At 32.5% G+C, this 19,772-nt stretch overlaps 1 long non-coding RNA gene across 1 annotated transcript; it reads right to left on the bottom strand.

Moving 5' to 3' along the window:
• Positions 1-2,083: 2,083 nt before the first annotated feature.
• LOC146995428 (uncharacterized) lies at positions 2,084-19,159 on the bottom strand. The gene is made up of 2 exons (XR_015043042.1): positions 18,914-19,159; positions 2,084-5,562 (listed from the first exon to the last, which is right to left on the bottom strand). It is a non-coding gene; the product is annotated as an uncharacterized LOC146995428 (long non-coding RNA).
• Positions 19,160-19,772: the final 613 nt, after the last annotated feature.

Below are 19,772 nucleotides of genomic sequence, written 5' to 3'. Positions count from 1 at the left end.
TTTATCTTGCCTCTGACCAATAGATATTGAACATGAATTTATATCTTTATGTTCCGTACCTAAAGTATTAAAACACTCAAAACTGAAGTCACTAATTGCTGTGATAACAGCTATTTCGAGTCTGTTTTCAATAAAAATGTTTCCTTTGTGCAGTTCTTCCGAATGTCGCTATGTGAGCTCTCGTCAGTGTTTCGTATTTTTTCAGATATGGATCTTGCTAAAAGCTGATTACTGGCTAGTCATTGATACACTGGCAAAATTTGGATAAAACATTTACTGTTGATTTGTTTTTCATGAATGAGATTTAGGTTTCATATTTTTAACAATGCTACACTTTCAAAAAAAAAAAAAAAAAAAAAAAAAAATATGACATGACATCTGTTGGGTATTTATAATGTCTGGGTAACTCATCCGTGAAAACTTGCATAAATAACAGTCTTCATAACCTTACACATTTATATCTTACTAACAGTAAAAATAGTGTCGCGGAAATTAAAATAATGTTTCTCAAATGTTTGTTTACCATTTTATTGACATTTAAATGTCCCTTTAAATATCACGATAAAAGGTAAACAAGCGTATTCAAACGCTTATAACTTCTTTAAAAATAATTTTACATAAAAGCGGTTTTTTGTAGACGATAGAGTTTAAACCGAAGAATATTATCATATGAAATTTTTATTTCCCAATTTTTTGTCGATTTTTTCTAAAATCATCGTCCACTGTCCCCTTAAAGTTAAACTTATATCGAGCAGGGGTAAATAACTGCATATTCTGAGTACCACGAGAGGGAAGAGATCTCGTTGCTTCAATCCAATGCGTGGAAGAAGGCTTAACCTCTTCTTCCTTTGGTATTTCACAAATCTGTCTGGAGAGACTAACCGCGCTCTTAATTGGAAATTCGCCAGTTACAAACGCCGGTAATTGAGACAAAAATTATTAGTGTTGTTGGATTATTAATATTGCAGCAGCATAATGTAAGGTAATGTAAAGAAATAATTTTTGGTGTTGTTATTTTTCTACACATAGGATAACTCAAGTATTTTCAATCTTTAATAAGAGTTCAAGAACCGTATAATTATACGGAAAAATTCTTAATATCTTTATGCCTGAGAAAATTCTTCGCTCATGTCAACTGTCGGCTTATAATGATAACTTTCCTTTCTAAAATTGCAGGCAAAGATTCATTCCTTTTTTCATTTCTACGGCCGTGTCTGTGTACGAAACAAATGATTACGTAGCATACCCCAAAATGTTTGAAATTGTCGTGATAGCAACAGGGAAATGTCATCTGGTCAACGCAGATTGTTATATTGCCTCAATGAAATATTTAAGTTATTGTCTAAATCATTGTCCTGGAAGAGAGTAAAGAGCATTCAAAAAGAAAATTTCGCTACTCTTTTTACGAAAAATTTATTACCATTAAAATAACGTAAAAATTGCATTTTAAATCTAAGACAATGTCAAATTCTATGAACAGCTGGAAAGTAATCTCAAGGAAAACCTTAAGCATCAACCTAGAAAACTGAGGCTACATTGCATAAAATAATAAATAAAATAAAACAAGAATATTTATTTAATTGCAAGCAAGGAGTACTTAATCATGATTTGTTTGCTTTACTCATCATATTATGGTATATAATCTCTGATTATAATTATTATTCCAAAGGACTATTGTTTTCGTTTTGCGATTTTGCTTTGAAAACTTTAAAAGGCTATATCACTTTTCAAATCGTTGCCACCAAATACTATCACCCTGTATTATACTTGAAGAAATTAAATAATGAAGAATCTGCTTAAATGTATGTATGTTTCTCAAATTGTAATAAAACAACGATACCTAGAGCCATCCAATTTTGAATGACGTAATCCTACCGCGACCATGGGCATCTGAAGGCTCAAATTTGCAATTTGGAATTTGTTTTATTATCGATTTCATATTTTGTAAAACTTTAATGAATTCTTGATTAACAAACTTGTAAGATTCTCTACTGTGTACTTCTAAATTACAGTTGAATGAGAAGAATCTTCAGAACTAAGCGAATATTTGCTTGAGTTCATGGGGTAGAAAACAACAAGTGAGAAGTGTGAAATGACATTTATTATTCCAAATAAAGTTTAACAGAACTCCGTCTTGGAGTTTTTCAATAAAGCCGACATAATAAGGCCTTGAACTTAGGAAATTTCAATAAAGCCTTGAACTTAGGAAACTAAGAATTAAAACTTAACTAATTTTGAGTATAAAAAATATAGCCAAAGCTCTCAAGATTCTAACGGAGTTGGCCCCTTAACGTTAATTGACTGCGAAGCTATTAAGGGCCTAAAGTACGACCGAGCGTAATAATAGCTTAAGAGAGAGTAGTCTAAAATGGCGGACACGTGCTAACCAGAATCTTTGGTTCTCTCTCACTAAGACAGTAGAACTTCGCGGTTAAATACCGCTCTTCCTCAATTTGCATTCTAACGTGATTCTAAAACTACGTTCTGGCCGGAAGTGGTAAGTTGAAATTAAGAAGCGATAGGAAAGGAAGTTTAACTCAAAATTTAACTGTTAATAAAATCAACATAATCCTTACATACTCAAGGATTTCAAAGCGAGCGATGGCAACGTTGTACAGAAAAAAACATTTTTATCTCCAACGCATGAGGCTGCGTATCGGAAATTCTAAAGATCTGCTCAATTTAAAATTAGTTTGCGATATTGCTATTGAACTGAATCTTATGGTTTAAGTGCAAAGAACTTGATATTTAATAAGTAAAGGTAGCACATAAAATGTTAAAAAAACGCCCCTTTGGACGTAATTTAAAATCTGAAATCTTTCAGATTACCTGAACTTGATTTTAGATTCTGAAACCTTTCAGATTACCTTTTTTATTTATTCATTTAACTATAATTATTATATAATTATTTAATTATAATCAGCAAACTACAGTAAACTTGCAAAAAGCAATATTTCTCAACAATATTTAGCTAAAAATATAGTCTACCACAAAAAGTAAACGTCTAAAACAAAATCCCCCAAAATAACTAAATCTGTTAATGAAAAGTGGAAATAAATTACGCTGAGATAGTTTTAAATTAAAATGTTTTAAAAACCAAATAATTCCTTATCAGATATGTAATGTATTGAATTAGAAATATCCTTTATTAATTACAGTAATGCAACAAATGTTGCAATTATCAGTTGGACAGATTACAAATTGTTTCTTAAGAAATATATTTTGTGGTTTAAATCGTTTCGTTTGTTAAGGATTATAATTAAAATATAAAAATTTTATGAAAGTCATTTAGCAGCATTATGAGGTGTGGCTGCTTGACAGATCGCATTTAAAAATTATTTAAATATCTGGTATCTCAGGATGGCAGCTCTGGTAGCTCACAGACGTGATGTAGGGTTCAGAAATTTGGAAAGACATTTTTAAGGTCAAAGCGAATTAAAAATATTAAAATAATTTTGTTTATGCGAGTTTACATAATAAATTGTCGAACAATCCCAATATTACGTTGAAAAATCGCACGGAATGTTGATAATTACAAAATAAATATAGTTACAATTATATTATAGAGATTCAGCTGCATTTTAGTTGCTAGCGTTTTACCAGTATCTTAAATACAACTACAATGCTTCCATTTGCGCTGTGAAGTCGATCCCCTCCTCGCGAATTCTTAGGGTAAAATACAGCTCTACTATACTGCAGATCTTAAGCAGTACAAATGATTTAGTTCTAACAGCAAATTAGTTCTAACAGGAAAAGAGACACTCTCTTATGAAATTTTACGTTAAGTAAACATCTGAGGCGGACACCACATGACTTCCTTCTACGGCCTATTAAATTATACGCATGTTTTGTTGCATTTAATTTAAACTTATTTCCTCGAATTTCATTAGAGGTATATTTCTCATTCGATTAATTCAATTATCAATTCGTAGCAAAGCAAAAATACATAGAACCTCAAAATATCTTCATTAACAATTGAAAAATATAGAAAAATATAAAACACCAAATGCAGTTAAAACAATTCAAAAAGAAATTTTTACAATTAAAATTAGAGTTTGTACGCAAAAACAAGTAATTTACCCAGCTGGCAAAAAAGTAGATTTTTCTATGCACAAAACGAAAAGTTTACTTTTTGTCCAACTCAGCAGAAAGACACTGAAGGTGCAGAAACTGACTTAATTCACTATTCTGCTAAGTTTCAAATGTAAACAAATACGGCTGCTAAGTTAGGCTTAGCCTCATTTAAACAGCATTTAAATTGCTAATAATTCTGCATGCAAATTAAGTAAAGGCATGAAAATCTTAACCGAAACATAAGAACAACATAATTCAACTATTTTTAAAGCAAAAAATGCACAATTTACCAATATATAAGAATAAAAATACTGATTTCACCGAGCCTAGTAACAGAGTGGGCATATATATATTTATATACATTTGGCTTAGCCGTTTGCAACCAAAAAGGGAGGTGCACAACTACGTACTGTAGCAGTCCTATATACAAATTTCACCGTTCTGAGTCTACTGGTTACTCAGAATTACAAAGTTATGCGAGACATATACATACGTACATACAGACGTCACGAAAAAAATCTCTTTTGAATCCATTTTAAAACCCTTTTGCAATCCTTTTTGGGAAAAAGGGACCTTTATTCTGTCCGTACGTACAGATGTCAAGCAGAAACATCGTTAGATTGTATTCGATAGTGGTAAAAATGGATATTTTAGTTGAAATATGATATCTAAAATTTTTCGGGATTACAGTACTTCCTTTATTTCGTACAAGGATTAAAAATATGGATCGTAGATCGGCATAGATTATGAATAAAACCCTGCAGTTTTCGATTGAGATCAGACATAGTTCTCTCTTCTTCTTCTTCAAAAAACATAATTTTGCAAATGTCGAAAGAACGGAAACCACATGTATAGGTAACTGAATGAATAGGCAGACCAAAATGAATATAGGGCTATCTAATGAAGAATGAAACAAGAAGAAAAATATGAAACGCTATCAAAAATTTGAAAGCGTTAGGAAAACTGGATTGGAATTAATATTACTAACTAGAGAAGATACATTCATACGAATATAAAAGCTTCAAAGAAATTTAAACACCAGCTGAAGAGGCACTGTGGATATTTTAGCAATCCATTTATTTAAGCAACTATGATTAGATATCTAAGATTTGTTTATTTCTCTTTTTGGAACAAAGAAATTCACAATTTTGACTTCGGGTATATTCTTCTTACCTGCAAGAAAAACATTTCTTATAGATAGCTCATTTAAGAGCCAAATGACTACTAATGACTTTCTTCATTTACAGAGGCATGATCATAAACAATTGGTTACTTTTCTGACTGAAAGTGCTTACAACATTTATTTAAAAGGCAATCAGTGCTGCTTATTTGTACTCCGTTCACGGCTGAACTAAACTTTGGTCATTTGCGTCCTGTTCGTTTTCGCTTACTCACAACTTCCTTTCGTTTCACTCTTCCATTAAATCTCCTTAATCTCCGAGGTCAGTGACTCTTGAAAAAGGATCAGTCGTCCATGGATATGCATTCCTAAATCAAACAAACATGTGAAAACAGTAAAAGATAAATTTTCATTTGCCTAATATCGCTTCATTAAAATTAAAATATGTATATTTTTTTAATTACTGAATGTTAGTTTCCATTATCATTGTGGAAAAAAATTATTATAGCGACAAGCAAGAAGATGGCGAAATATTAGGGTATTCGAAGTCAAGAAATGTAAAATTCGCAGTACGTCCTTGCGAAAATACGAAACAGAAATCTTTCAACTTTTAACCGGACGAGCTACCACTTTTATTACGAAAGTATACAGGCAAAAGTGTGGGGAACCAGTATGTACCGTGAGTAATGCCTTCTTGTACTAACGACTCCTAAAACACTTTGCAATTTTTTAAGAGTTTACAGAGAAAGAGAGATGAGCAACTGAAGTTTTGCAAAGGATTTAGAGTTTACCTATTATGGTTCATCGTGCAACACCAACCTACATCCTGCATCCAGCATTTATTAAAAATATTTTTGTAGAACATAAAGAGATTATTAAAATATAATTTAAATGCAATTCTAAATTTACAAATTAAACCGAGAGCATCTGTATTGATGTAAGAAAAATAACAGATAGACAAAATAAATAAAAGATAAACATACTGATATACATGTATTAAGTATTGGGAACACAATGTTATAATTAACTGGACTAATAATGCTAAAAAAGTGTCCACGGGATCAAATCGTCTGAGAATAAGATAAAAAAAATATTGTGAGTAAGGACCTTAGAGGCTAGAGATTTGAGAATGCAATAATTGGGAATACAAAAATCAATTTTGACAAAAACCAACACAATTTTAAAAAAGGATGCTACTTTGGTAGACGGTTGCACGGATTTTTGGGGATTTACTTTGGCGCAATTGTTGGCGTGGTGTTACACTCGTCAGCCATCTTGAAAAACGCTGTTTTCACGTATTTTGCGCATTTTGCGCAAAGTATTCGAAACTTTAAAAAATAAATATTGTTAAAATAATGGATAAAACTTTTGCTGAAAACGTTGTTTTTTAAGATGGCAGGCAAAGGTGAATAAATACATTTACTACGAGTATAAAATACTAAATTAAGGTTAAATTACTTTCAAAGAAATAGAATAAAAACGCCACTATAAAAACATTGCGCCAACGTTTAATTGGACTAAAATATAATTGAATATCGAATTAAAAATATCATACCAATGTTTAAACTAATTAAAAAATTACTTAAATTCAAATACTTTAAAAAACGTTTTATAGTATATAATTACAACATTAAAACATATGTGGCAATAAATATCTCAGCAATTTTTGAAAACAGTATATTAATTTTGGTACTATTCGGTTTTGAGGGCCGTAAAAAATCGCCAAACTATTGTTGATGCCAATGCTGCCAAAAATAATTGCGGCAACCTTAACGCAAGAAAGGAAGTATAATAGTAAATAACTATCTAAGATTAATGTTTTAATTCAGATGAAAGGTTAATTTCATATAATACTTTTTATTATTATAATTTATATAAAAAAGGCTAAACATGACTGAATGGAAGCATAAGAGTAAATAACTATTTCAGATCATTATTATAATTTATATAAAAATTGCTAAACATAACTGAATGGATGCCTGCATCGCTATTTCGCTACCGTGTTATCGCTAAAGCATAATTTCATCTCGTTGGTTGTTCAAACCTAATTTTCTATAATGAATGATGCTTTTTCTTTGAAAAAATTCTCGGTAAAGTGCAGAATCGCCCACTTATTTGTTTCCGCTTTTTACAAGGGGTTAAAAACAATTGGATTTTTGTCAATTTTCTTTTACTTTTTAGGTGAAAATAGGTCGATGTGTACATAGATATAGACAAGGGTGTGCGCAGTGCCATTTTTGTGCAATTCTGGGATTTTTTTTAAGTGAAAATAGGTCGCTGTGTACATGGATACCGAGTATGTGCATTTCTTAAAAACACGTCAAGCAATGGGTGATTCTGCATTATACCCAAAATTCTATTGCACACTTTTCGTCATGGGCAATTCCCAAATTGTTAAATCCGTAGGTTATCAAAAAGAATTTAAAATCAAAAAAGGACTTAAAAATTAAACTAGTATATCAACGGTGTCTTAAGAAATATAGAACTATATAAACTTACCCAATCTGAAAATCAGCGCGTACGCTAGATTTGGCGCTTTTGCGCATACATTTTCGCTGCAAATTTTTTACAGTCCTCAAAACGGAATAGTACCTTAATTTTTTTAAATAAAAATTGAAGTATACAATTATAAAGTAAAAGAAAAATATGTTCTTGCATTTTTTTAGTATTTTACCTGTCGTATATTGATAAGTACCGCAAAAAAATTAGAATCATAATTTAGATATCAATAAAAAAAATTGCCGGTAAAAAAGGATAATACGTTTTTTTTACCGTTACAGCGGTTATTTCTACCACCGTGACCACAATATCATATACGGCCGTCCTCAGAATCGGCTCTTTCAGCGATCTTCATCTGTGATCCACATCTTTCGCTCTTCGTTGAAGAAGCAATTAGCGAGGTTTCCTCCAAAAATGTTTAATAAATTTCCTCTGACCCTTGTAACAATTTATAAATAAATCTTTGATTAGGATCAGGTTGTCCAAAATAAGGTCTGAGAGGACAATTTTTTGATTCCGATACCAATAATTCTTGGTAATGACCAATAACAATATTCATCTTCGAAACGCACATATCCATTCGCTTTAAAATCTAAGGAATTCGAAGAGATGAATAATTTAATTTTAAAATGGCGCGGTAATGCACCAATATTCAGTAACCAATCAGGGAGCTGATTACATCACGCATAGAATTAAAATTATTTAAATAATCATACATAATCAAATCCTTTAAAAAAATCTAAAATTAAATTGTATTTTAATATTTAACAGCCACAAATAATGTTTAAAACATTAGATTAAATTTATAGATATTAATAAAACCAATTACTTTTAAAGTAAGGTGACGTCATTGATTACATCATCCACAACATAAAATTATATAAAATATCATAAACAATAAAATTTTTATTTCACATAAAAATGATTTTTAATATTTAGAAGCCATAAATAATATTTAAAACACGGAATCTCTGCATAATAAAACGCATTTTATTTTAAGTAAAATGACAGCAAAGTATCGGTTACCATAAGTAACTTATCCAGCAATGGGTTTACCATAAGTCGTATCGCTCGAGGAGAAAAATCCCCAAAATTCGTGCAACTGTCTACCAAAGTACTTAAAAGGGTATGCTGAAGCAAGTTTTTATAGCTTATGAAATATACATGTGGAATCCTTTTAAACATATTCACAGGATGTAAAAGTTCATTAACTTTACACAGCACAAAGAATTTATACTTGACAAAGTTCTCGGCCGTAGGAAGAGTGTTATGTTCACCTCTTTGTGGAATGGGCTGGAAATCAAACGCAATAAATATTACAAATATTTTACTTTTGCTCCAACGTACAAACTGGAAACACAACTCACTTCTTTCTTTAGAACACAATTACAATAAAAATAATCGCGTGTCGCCACATCTCTGGAACACAATCACAGAAAACTTCATTCATTTAAAAGTAGAAATAAATTATTTTTAGGTTTATACGAATAGCAGGAGCGCGCTCTTTCGGCGAGCAATGGATGGCGTAACACGCTGGGCCGCCATGACCCCGTCATCAGCTGAACTTACTCTTTGGTCAATAACCCTTGTAAGTGCAAATTACTTTTGTCATCTTCCACTTAAGTGGCGGCGAGTTCTCATCCTTGATTAGCATCACAATGCCGATTCACACGTAAATCGGCATTTGGAAGTTTCCACTTGTTGCGCTCTTGCAACTGAGTCAAGTAGTCTTTTGACCACGATTTCCAAAACGATTGGGAAATCTCTGACTAATTTCCACCGTTCATGGATGGGAATTTTCTCATTTGTACTTCATGTTCCTCCTGCTACTCCTCCTACCAATCACACGCTCTGTCCCAAATTTCCTGTAACAATAACTTTATATGTATCATAAATGAAGCAATCAAACCTATAGGATCAAAGATTCTTGCAGCTGCCTGTAAAACACATCTTTTAGTGCGTCGCAACGTTTTCCACGAATCCACCAATCCCTTCACCTCCAACGACAACTCATCTCTATTAGGATTCCAATTCAACCCTTGGACGTTCAGCTGTTGAGCTCCCTCTATCTCACTGTCACTAAGTCCATTTTCTATCTACAATTTTTCTAATTCTCTACTGTTCGACTTCAGTTTCCTCAAATTAAATCCACCACTCTTTAATATTAATACAGCATCCGACCACAACTCAAATGATTCTCTTACACTGTCTTCACCATAATATAAATCGTCTACGTAAAGTGATGAATTTAACATTTCAAATGACTTCGGTTTACTTTTCTCATATTTTTTATATGATGCTTTATCGTAGCACTCAAAACAAAAGGGGAACTTTTACATCCAAAGGGTAGTCTTCTCATTCTCATAATTTTATATTCTTCACTAGAGTTATCTGAATACCAAAAAAATTTTAAGAATTTTCTGTTTCTTTCAGAAATTGTTTTCATTGAGAAAGCCTTCTCTATATCACCATTAAACGCTATTTTGTAATTACGAAATTTTGGAATCACATCAAGAATATTTGGATTTAAATTTGGGCCAATTTTCAAACAATCGTTTAAAGAAATATTACCTTTAGATTTTGAACTACAGTTAAAGACTGTACAAACTTTGGTTGTTTCTTTATCTTCCCTAACAACTGCTCTATGAGGCATAAAATACTCATGCTCATCTCTCTCACATTCCTCAATAACTCCATTTTGTTTTTGGTCATTTATTATTACTCATTAGCAAGCCAATCAGTTTTAGAAAAGTCCTTTCCTAACTCATCAAAACGCTTTTTAGCTAAAACTAATTATTTCCTAATTCATTGTAACTAAACTTCCATAATAAATCAGTTTCATATCTCTCATTCACGAATTTTAAATTTTTCACAAATTCATCTATCAACGCTTTATAAACTACATTTAAGTCTTCTTTTTCTTTGATTCCTAAAGCATCAAGCTGCCATAATACCTGAACATCTGAAGCGGCTACACAAAAATTCTCTCAAACTGCAGTCTTATCATTTGGCTTGTAAACATCTTGACTTCCCTGTAAAGTAAACCCGAAAATCATTGGCACGCAAGTAATTTCCTGGTTTATTTTTTCGAAAGAAGAGTCTTCAATAATAAGGCAAAACACATCTGCCCCAATTAATATCTCAATGTTTATATCACTGTCACAGCAGTCGGCTAAGACTAATCTTCGGGAATGCATAATATTTTGTACTTCTTCATTTGGAACAGAAACAGATGCCGCTGTAATAGTACCGGCCACTAGCACTTCAATATGAATACACTGATTAGGGCTATATCTAATAAATAATTTTAATTCTACCACTTCATATAATTTCTCAGTAGGCCTTACTGAGCCAAAGAAACCTAACAGCTTTTCCTTTCTAATTGTTTTTAATTTTAAGCGATTGACAAGGGACTTCGTATACCAGGTTCTTTCGGAGCCATTATCGCATAATACGCGCGTCATTTTATTGAATTTTGTTTTATCAATAGAGCTAACGTATACACTGCAACTGAGTAATAGCACAGATGATTTTTGTATTGACCTTGACACTGAAGCATTGCATTGAGTTTTTTCGGAGTCACCGTTGTCTAGTTTAGCTTTATTTTGCTTATAGAAATGAATCATCGAATTATGAGCTTTTACACAGAAACATTTTCTGGCTCTATATTTTTTTTTTTGCATAACATTCAGAAGAAAAGCATTTGAAGCAAAGTTTTTTTGTTTAATTATTTCAACACGCTTATTTCTGAAAGCCTTTTAAATTAGGATAATTTTGTATCGAGTGGTTTGGATTTGTTTTGCACAAAATACATGTTTGATCTTTTGCTCCAGATACATATACATCAGAAATATTTTTGTAATTATAATTACGAAGTTTATTAACATTATTTCCATCTTTTATTATCGTTACCTGTAAATGATTTTGCAAAAAAGGATCCTGGTGTCTGTTTACCTTTTGATGACGAATAAATATCTCATTCACGACCTAAAGCTTGGGGTTCGAACCATATCTTTCCCCGTTTAACTGCTATAGGGGTCTCTAACTCACGATCAAGTTCACTGAATATTTTATCCGAAACCATAAGATCACATAACGATTTAAAATCTTTTACATTTCTCAACTGACAATAATATTCAAAATTTGCACTTAACCTTGATGCAAATTGTAGAAAATTCTCAGATGACAATTTTTGCATAGAACGAAAATGATTTAAGCACTCTTGAGGGATTGGCTGAAATTCCTTTAAAATTATGTATTAATTATTAATGTATTATTTAAAATTATGTTATTATCGTAATTATTAATATCTTCTTCCTTCACATATGCCATTAAATTGGTGACCTTTTCTCCCAAAATATTTAATAGGATTTCTGCTTTTAAATCTTCAGGTACTTGTTTTGTCTTAAAAGCCCTTTCAGTTGACTGGAAAAAGAGATTAAAGGATTCTGTTTTAGTAGGTACAGAAATTGTTAATGTTTTTACACTTTTAATTAAATTTTCTATATTTCTATTTGAGTTGTCCGTCTCAACATTTGGATTTTGTAGCAAGTCTTTTCTAGTGTTAGCTAAAGCTAATTCCGCCTCTAACTGAGAAAGTTATTTTCTCTAATCTAATTTCGTTTTCCGATTTTTGTTTTTAAATTTGTATTTTCTCTAATCTAATTTCCTTTTCCTCTAGAATATTATCAATAACATTTTGCACAAATTCAGGTTAAAATGCGGTTTAGCCCACTGCTTGGCGATTGTTTTTCAATGGGCAATAAACGCGCCAACATGGCTAACCCGATGTTTTGAGGCTGTGTTGTTATTCTGTTGCCACTAAATGTTATCGCCCTGTGTTATATTTAAAGAAATTAAATATTGAAAAATCTGCATAAATGTTTCTCGCATTGTGATAAAACAACGGTACCTAGAGCCATCAAATTTTGAATAACATACGTTTCCAACCTAATATGGGTATCTGGAAGCCCAAACTTGGAATTTTTTTTATTATCTGATTGATATTTTGTAAAACTTGAACGAATTTTTGATTAGAAAACTCAAAGATTTCAAAGCGAGCAACGGCAACACAGTGCGAGAAAAAAAAACATTTTTACGTGCAGAGTGCAAAACTGTGTATCGGAAATTCTAAAGATATGCTCATTTTAAAATTATATTGCGATATTGCTGTTGAACTGAATTTTATGGTTTAAGTGTAAAGAACATTATATTTGATAAAGAAAGGTAACACACAAAACGTTAAAAAAAACGCCCCTTTGGGCGTAACGTAAAATCTAAAAGCTTTCATTTTTTAAAATTTATTTATTTATTTATTTTTATTTTTACTTGTTAATTCTGTTGCGGTTTGAATATTCTTATGCGGTGGTTCTTTTTTTAATCGAGTGTTTTCCCCCTGTGGGTTTTAGCCTTTTTTCTGCGTATATTACGGAAACGGCGTATAAAACGTTAGTAAATTTATTTAAAGATGAGGAGGGATCCAAAAGGGTTTCCCCCTCAGATAAATTCATATATAAAACCCATCTAAAAGACTTTACATTTTTCTTGAAAAGGGTAAGTGAAAAAATTTTTCTTGTATGGTTCGTTTTAAAGTTGCTTATTTTTAATATTTTGTATTTCTTTTTGGCTCAATCCTAGAAGATCGGAAAAGCTGACGTTGTGCTATTCTCTGATGTTTTTTTTTAATGAAAATAGATCGATGTGTACATGGGCAAAGCCAATGTAGTGTGCAATGCCGAGGTTTGTGCAATTCTGGGATGTTTTTTAAGTGAAAATAGATTGATGTGCACATGGGCAAAGCCAATGTGGTGCGCAATGCCGAGGTTGTGTGCGATGCCGAGTTTGTGCAATTCTGGGATGTTTTTTAAGTGAAAATAGATCGATGTGCACATGGGCAAAGCCAATGTGGTGCGCAATGCCGAGTTTGTGCAATTCTGGGATGTTTTTTAAGTGAAAATAGATCGATGTGCACATGGGAAAAGCCAATGTGGTGCGCAATGCCGAGTTTGTGCAATTCTGGGATTTTTTTGAAGTGAAAATAGATTAATGTGCACGTGGGCAAAGCCAATGTGGTGCGCAATGCCGAGGTTGTGCGCGATGCCGAGTTTGTGCAATTCTGGGATGTTTTTTTAAGTGAAAATAAATCGATGTGCACATGGGCAAAGCCAATGTGGTGCGCGATACCGAGGTTGTGCGTGATGCCGAGTTTGTGCAATTCTGGGATGTTTTTTTAAGTGAAAATAAATCGATGTGCACATGGGCAAAGCCAATGTGGTGCGCGATACCGAGGTTGTGCGTGATGCCGAGTTTGTGCAATTCTGGGATTTTTTTTTAAGTGAAAATAGATCGATTTGCACATAGGCAAAGCCAATGTGGTGCACAATGCCGAGGTTGTGCGCGATGCCGAGTTTGTGCAATTCTGGGATGTTTTTTTAAGTGAAAATAAATCGATGTGCACATGGGCAAAGCCAATGTGGTGCGCGATACCGAGGTTGTGCCTGATGCCGAGTTTGTGCAATTCTGGGATGTTTTTTTAAATGAAAATAGATCGATGTGCACATGGGCAAAGCCAATGTGGGGCGCAATGCCGACGTTGTGCGCGATGCCGAGTTTGTGCAATTCTGGGATGTTTTTTTAAGTGAAAATAGATTGATGTGTATATGGGAAAAGTCAATGTAGCGCGCAATGCCGAGTTTGTGCAATTCTCTAATGTTTTCTAAGTAAAAATAGATCGACTTGTACATGGACAAAGCCAAGGCAGTGCGCAATGCCAAGTTTGTGTAATTATCTGAATTTTTTAATCTTATTTAATTGACTTCAAATTGTATAGCAGGCTTTTCTATACACTGTTTCTGGTATGCATAGTGACTGATATCTCTTTAAGAAAATATGTATGCACGCAAATAAATTTTATGCATTTTGCGAGAAATAAACTTCCATGTTTGAATGAAAATGTTGTAAATTTCTACGAGGTTTAAACCTCTCGCATTTGTTGTGAATTACACGTAGCGTTTAAGCAAAACTAATGGTATTTTGTGTTTTAAACTTAAATTTCAGATTTTATTTTGTTTTTTAATTTCATTATATTTGTTGTCTTTTTTTAATTTCCTATCGTTGACAATATTACTTATCGTAGCTTTAGATATCGAAAAGCCATGGCTTTCACAGCGTTTTTTAATAACTAGATACGAATAAATTTCTTCGGAGAGAGCACAAATGTCCGAAGACAAATTGTCAAGTAGCAGACGATAATTTATGTTTTCAAAAATATATACTTGCAGTTAAAAAGAATTTCCAAGCAGACGATTTCTCTTGGAATTTTTACTTCGTAATTTGGGCAGTTAATTCAGTTGCCGTTTGAATGTTATTTGGTAGTTATCAATCGAGTGGTTTTATCTGTGTGTTTTTAACATTTTTCTGCATATATTTCGTTAAATAACAGTCGCTATGGATTTATCTGTGATGCTGAGAGAGGTGAGTGATTGTACATGTGAATTTATTACTTTATTGGAAGTGCAAGGGAAACGTGCCGTCATTGAATTGTGTATGAAAGTTGGTTTGATTGCTACTTTTTTTGTTTGTTCGAAATGTGGTGAAAATATGCGTTTTTGTGAGAGAAAGGGAAGTATAGATGGATTTGAATGGCGATGTAGAAAGCAAGGAAAAGTGAATGCGCATGATGTTTGTAGGAGTATAAGGAAAGGTTCATGGTTTAGTCATAGCCATTTGAGTATATGTGATATTTTGAGAATTACGAGGTGTTGGTTTTTGAAAATGGGAAATGAATCTGTGATTCAAGAAGTGAAAGTGCATGAACATGCTGTTGTTGATTGGTTTATGTTTTGCAGAGAAGTGTGTATGACGACTGTGATAAATGATAGTGTTCCAGTTGGTGGTGAAGGAGTAATAGTTGAAGTGGATGAGAGCAAATTCGGGAAAATGAAGTATGGAAGAGGAAAGCCTGCGGACGGTCATTGGGTAATTGGTGGTATAGAGAGAGGAACGAACAGATGTTTTTTAGAGAGGTTCAGAATAGATCAAAGGAGAGTTTGGAGAGAGTGATAGTTGAATGGGTGTTGCCGGGATCAACTGTGGTTTCAGAATGCTGGAAGGCATACGGTGGACTAAAAAATTTAGGTTATAGCCATCTGACTGTCAACCACAGTCTGTACTTCCGTGATCCCGAGTCGGGTGCGCACACTAATTCCATAGAAGGTACCTGGTCTGGAATCAAACGTCATTTACGTCGAAATACAAACCACGTAGATGGCGAATTTGATTCATACAGTGTCTCAAAAAAGTGATGGGACACTTGTGCTTTACAAAAGGAAACTGCAATAAAATAAATTTAAAAAACATGTAAACTTTTTTGTGGGTGTGTTTCATACTTAAATTTAGTAACAATTATTACATAACACACATTTTCTCAAAATATTAAAATATTAATTTAATAAAAATAAAATTGTTTAGAACGGAGCAGAAAATGGCTCACTTAAGTGATGGGACACTACTTAATATGCAATAAAAATCGTCTGAAGTGAGCAATAAAAATATCTTTTGGGGCATTTATTTTTACTCAAAAGCAATTGCCAATAATTTATAAAATCGTCTGCAGTATTTCTCTCCAGTTTGTTTTGGAATTTTTGTGTTTTTTAGCTCTGTGCAGCCATGAATGCTAAACGAAAAGAAACTTTGCCTGGAATTCGAAAATTAGTTATTAATTTGCATATTGAAAGTGGAAAATCTATTAGAGAAACTACTGAAACAATTAACTTCAGTCATTCAACAGTTTTCAATATCATTAAACGATATAAAAAGAATCATATGATTCAGGATAAAAGAAGACCTGGCCGACCATCAAAGCTATCCAATGGAATAAAGCGAATTATCGTTCGAAATATTTAAAAAAAAAAATCCAAGAATGAGTGCTCCTAAAGTTGCTGCTGATTTAAAAGCATTATATGGAGTAATTGTTAATTCTGAGACTATTAGAAGAGTTATTCGGTCTACTGGATATCACGGTAGAGCAGCCAGGAAAAAATTCTTCGTAAGTGTAAAGAATAGAAAACTCAGACTGGCTTTCGCAAAATCCAACATAAATAAGAATTCTGATTACTGGAATGAAGTTATATTTGCTGATGAGAGTAAATTTAATATATTTGGTTCTGACGGTAGAATCTTTTTGTGGAGAAAACCCAGGGAAGAATTTCGCAAACAGAACTTGGTGCCAACAGTAAAACATGGTGGAGGAGGAGTTAAGGTATGGGGGTGTATGTCGTCCGCTGGAGTTGGTAATCTTGTTTTTATTGACAGTATAATGGATCAGTACAAGTATATTGACATTTTAAATCAAAATTTGAAATCTTAAGCACGAAAATTGAACTTTCATAACGATTTTAAATTCTACCAGGACAATGACCCCAAACACAGTGCTTTGAACGTTAGACTCTGGCTGCTGTATAACTGTCCTGAAATAATAAAAATACCCCCACAATCTCCACAATTAAATCCCATAGGGAATATTTGGCAAGAATTGGAATCAAGAATTCGCAAACACACCATTTCTTCAAAACAACAATTAAAATCGGTGCTTCAAGAAGAATGGGGTAAAATCACTCCAGAAATCACAAAAAAATTAGTCGAATCCATCCCAAGAAGATTAAATCATGTTTTAAAAGTAAAAGGAAATCCAACAAAATATTAAAACATTTTAAAAAGTAAAATTTTTGGATAAATATTTGATGGAAAAGTAAGTGTCCCATCACTTAAGTGAGCCATTTTCTGCTCCGTTCTAAACAATTTTATTTTTATTAAATTAATGTTTTAATATTTTGAGAAAATGTATGTTATGTAACAATTGTTACTAAATTTAAGTATGAAACACACCCACAAAAAATTTTACATGTTTTTTAAATTTATTTTATTGCAGTTTCCTTTTGTAAAGCACAAGTGTCCCATCACTTTTTTGAGACACTGTATTTAGCGGAATATATGTGGCGAAAATGGCACAACCACTCACTAAGTGATGAACATTATCGTGCCTTTCTAGCGGCAATCATAAAGATTTATCCGCCGGAAACGGCCGATAAAACTAAGTAAATTTTCTTAAAGACGGGGTTTAGGGAGGTTTTCCCCCCGACATAAATTTAAAAAAAAAAAAAAAAAAAAAAAACCCTCAAAAAGACTTTTTATTTTCCTGAAAAGGGTAAGTGAAAATATTTTTTCTTTTTAAAATTGCTTATTTTTAATATTTTCTTATTTTCTTTCACTGTGAGAAATTAGATTTTTTAAATGTATTAATGTGTAGAATTCTAATACGAGAGTATAAAACGTGGTTTAGGAACTTAAGAAACAGGGAAATGAAAGCTGGGTATGATGTTGATATTCAATCATAAATATTTTTTTCTTTTTTATTAATGTAAAGCTTAAAAATTTTTAGAAAATAATGAAGATTATTTACTTACTAGTATGTAAGAGATGGTGTCGTTACGTAGCAATAAGGTAATTTTGTAAAGATGATAAGTTAAAATGTTCCGCAATATGAAATTAAAATTTAAAAAAATCTGTTTTTATTTGTATAAATACTAAAGCTTAAAAATATTCACCCTGTATGAGAGAGACTGCGACGTTGTTTACAGTTTTAATAATTGTTACAATTCACTTACCGTATTATAGTAGTTTGAAATACAAAAAATTTAGTATACTTATTTCTACATCTGTAGAGAATACATTGTGACGTCACAATCTTAGTCCCACCCATTTATGAACGTCACATAGCTCCGCCTTCGCAACTTTGTTTACGCAACGTATTCTGATATATTAGTGGCGATTTTCAAAAAATCGCCGCTGCTGAAAATCGCCAAGCAGGGGCCTAAAGCACATTTTCACCCAGCATCATTTTAATAAATTTCTAAATTTTCTATTAAAGTTTTCAAAGTAACAATTTTCGCTCCGCTCGTAATTACTAATCCTAATTCCTCCGCGACGAGCTTCAACTCGTCTTTTTTAATGACTTAAGCAACTTCAGACTCATTTTAATTCAAAGAAAATTACAACAACCCTGAATTGACAATTAGAACACAATAAGCACAAAACGAACACATCAAACTCAACACAGACACTATCAACTCAAATTATCAAGTAGGAACACCTCAATACACAACACTAATAAAGAGAATTTAACACTAAACATTATTACAATAAATCAAAATAACTACTCACCATAATTTACACAAGGCAACCATCATCTTCACTGTCGATTTCCGCGCAATACATATTCCCATATCAACACACTATTTTTTCCTCACAAAATTTGATGATACACATTATCACTACCACATTTTCACTTTACTCCACTTCCTGACACCAAAAATGTTATGTTCATCTCTTTGTAGAATGGGCTGGAAATCAAAACTCTACACAATAAATATCATAAATATTTTATTTTTGCGCCAACGTACAAACTGGAAACACAACTCACTTATATCTTTAGAACACAATTACAATAAAAATAATCGCGTGTTGCCACATCTCTGAAACACAATCACAGAAAATTTCATTCAGTTAAAAGTAGAAATAAATTGTTTTTAGGTTTTTACGAATAGCAGGAGCGCGGTTTTTCTGCGAGCAATGGATGGGATAACAAAGAGAGTCGTTGCAAAATCTTTTTAAACTTATCATACTAATACTTATCTTTGATTAGAAACCTTTGGAATGGCAAAAAGTATTGAGTGGGGATTTTATGTGATTGCCAAGGGGCGCGAGAAAGTGTAATGATCAGGAATTCCCTGTTTCTCACATATACAGATAATGGAGTTTGCCATATTCCTTGTTGAAATATGTGTGGAAGTGACCGTGTTCTGTTATATAATAATTTAACGAAAGATTCGAGTATACAGATGCGAAGCTTACATTAGGAATCAAACTATATATGCATCTTCCTTGTGAAGCATTATTCCACTACGAAAGTATACACAAGGAGATGGAAAAATTCATTATAAAGTTTGGACTTCAAAAAAGGCGTCTTCGTGGAGAACATTAGATAGTATTTTACCCTTTCTCTCCCAGAGGTCTAACACTG

This window comes from Stegodyphus dumicola, chromosome 9 (assembly GCF_044657685.1).
Source record: "Stegodyphus dumicola isolate Sdum_Otavi_A_Nest chromosome 9, ASM4465768v1".
NCBI classification, from domain to species: Eukaryota; Metazoa; Arthropoda; class Arachnida; order Araneae; family Eresidae; genus Stegodyphus; species Stegodyphus dumicola.
The sequence above is the reverse complement of the archived record's forward strand: the minus strand, read 5'-3'. Positions and strand labels throughout refer to the sequence as shown.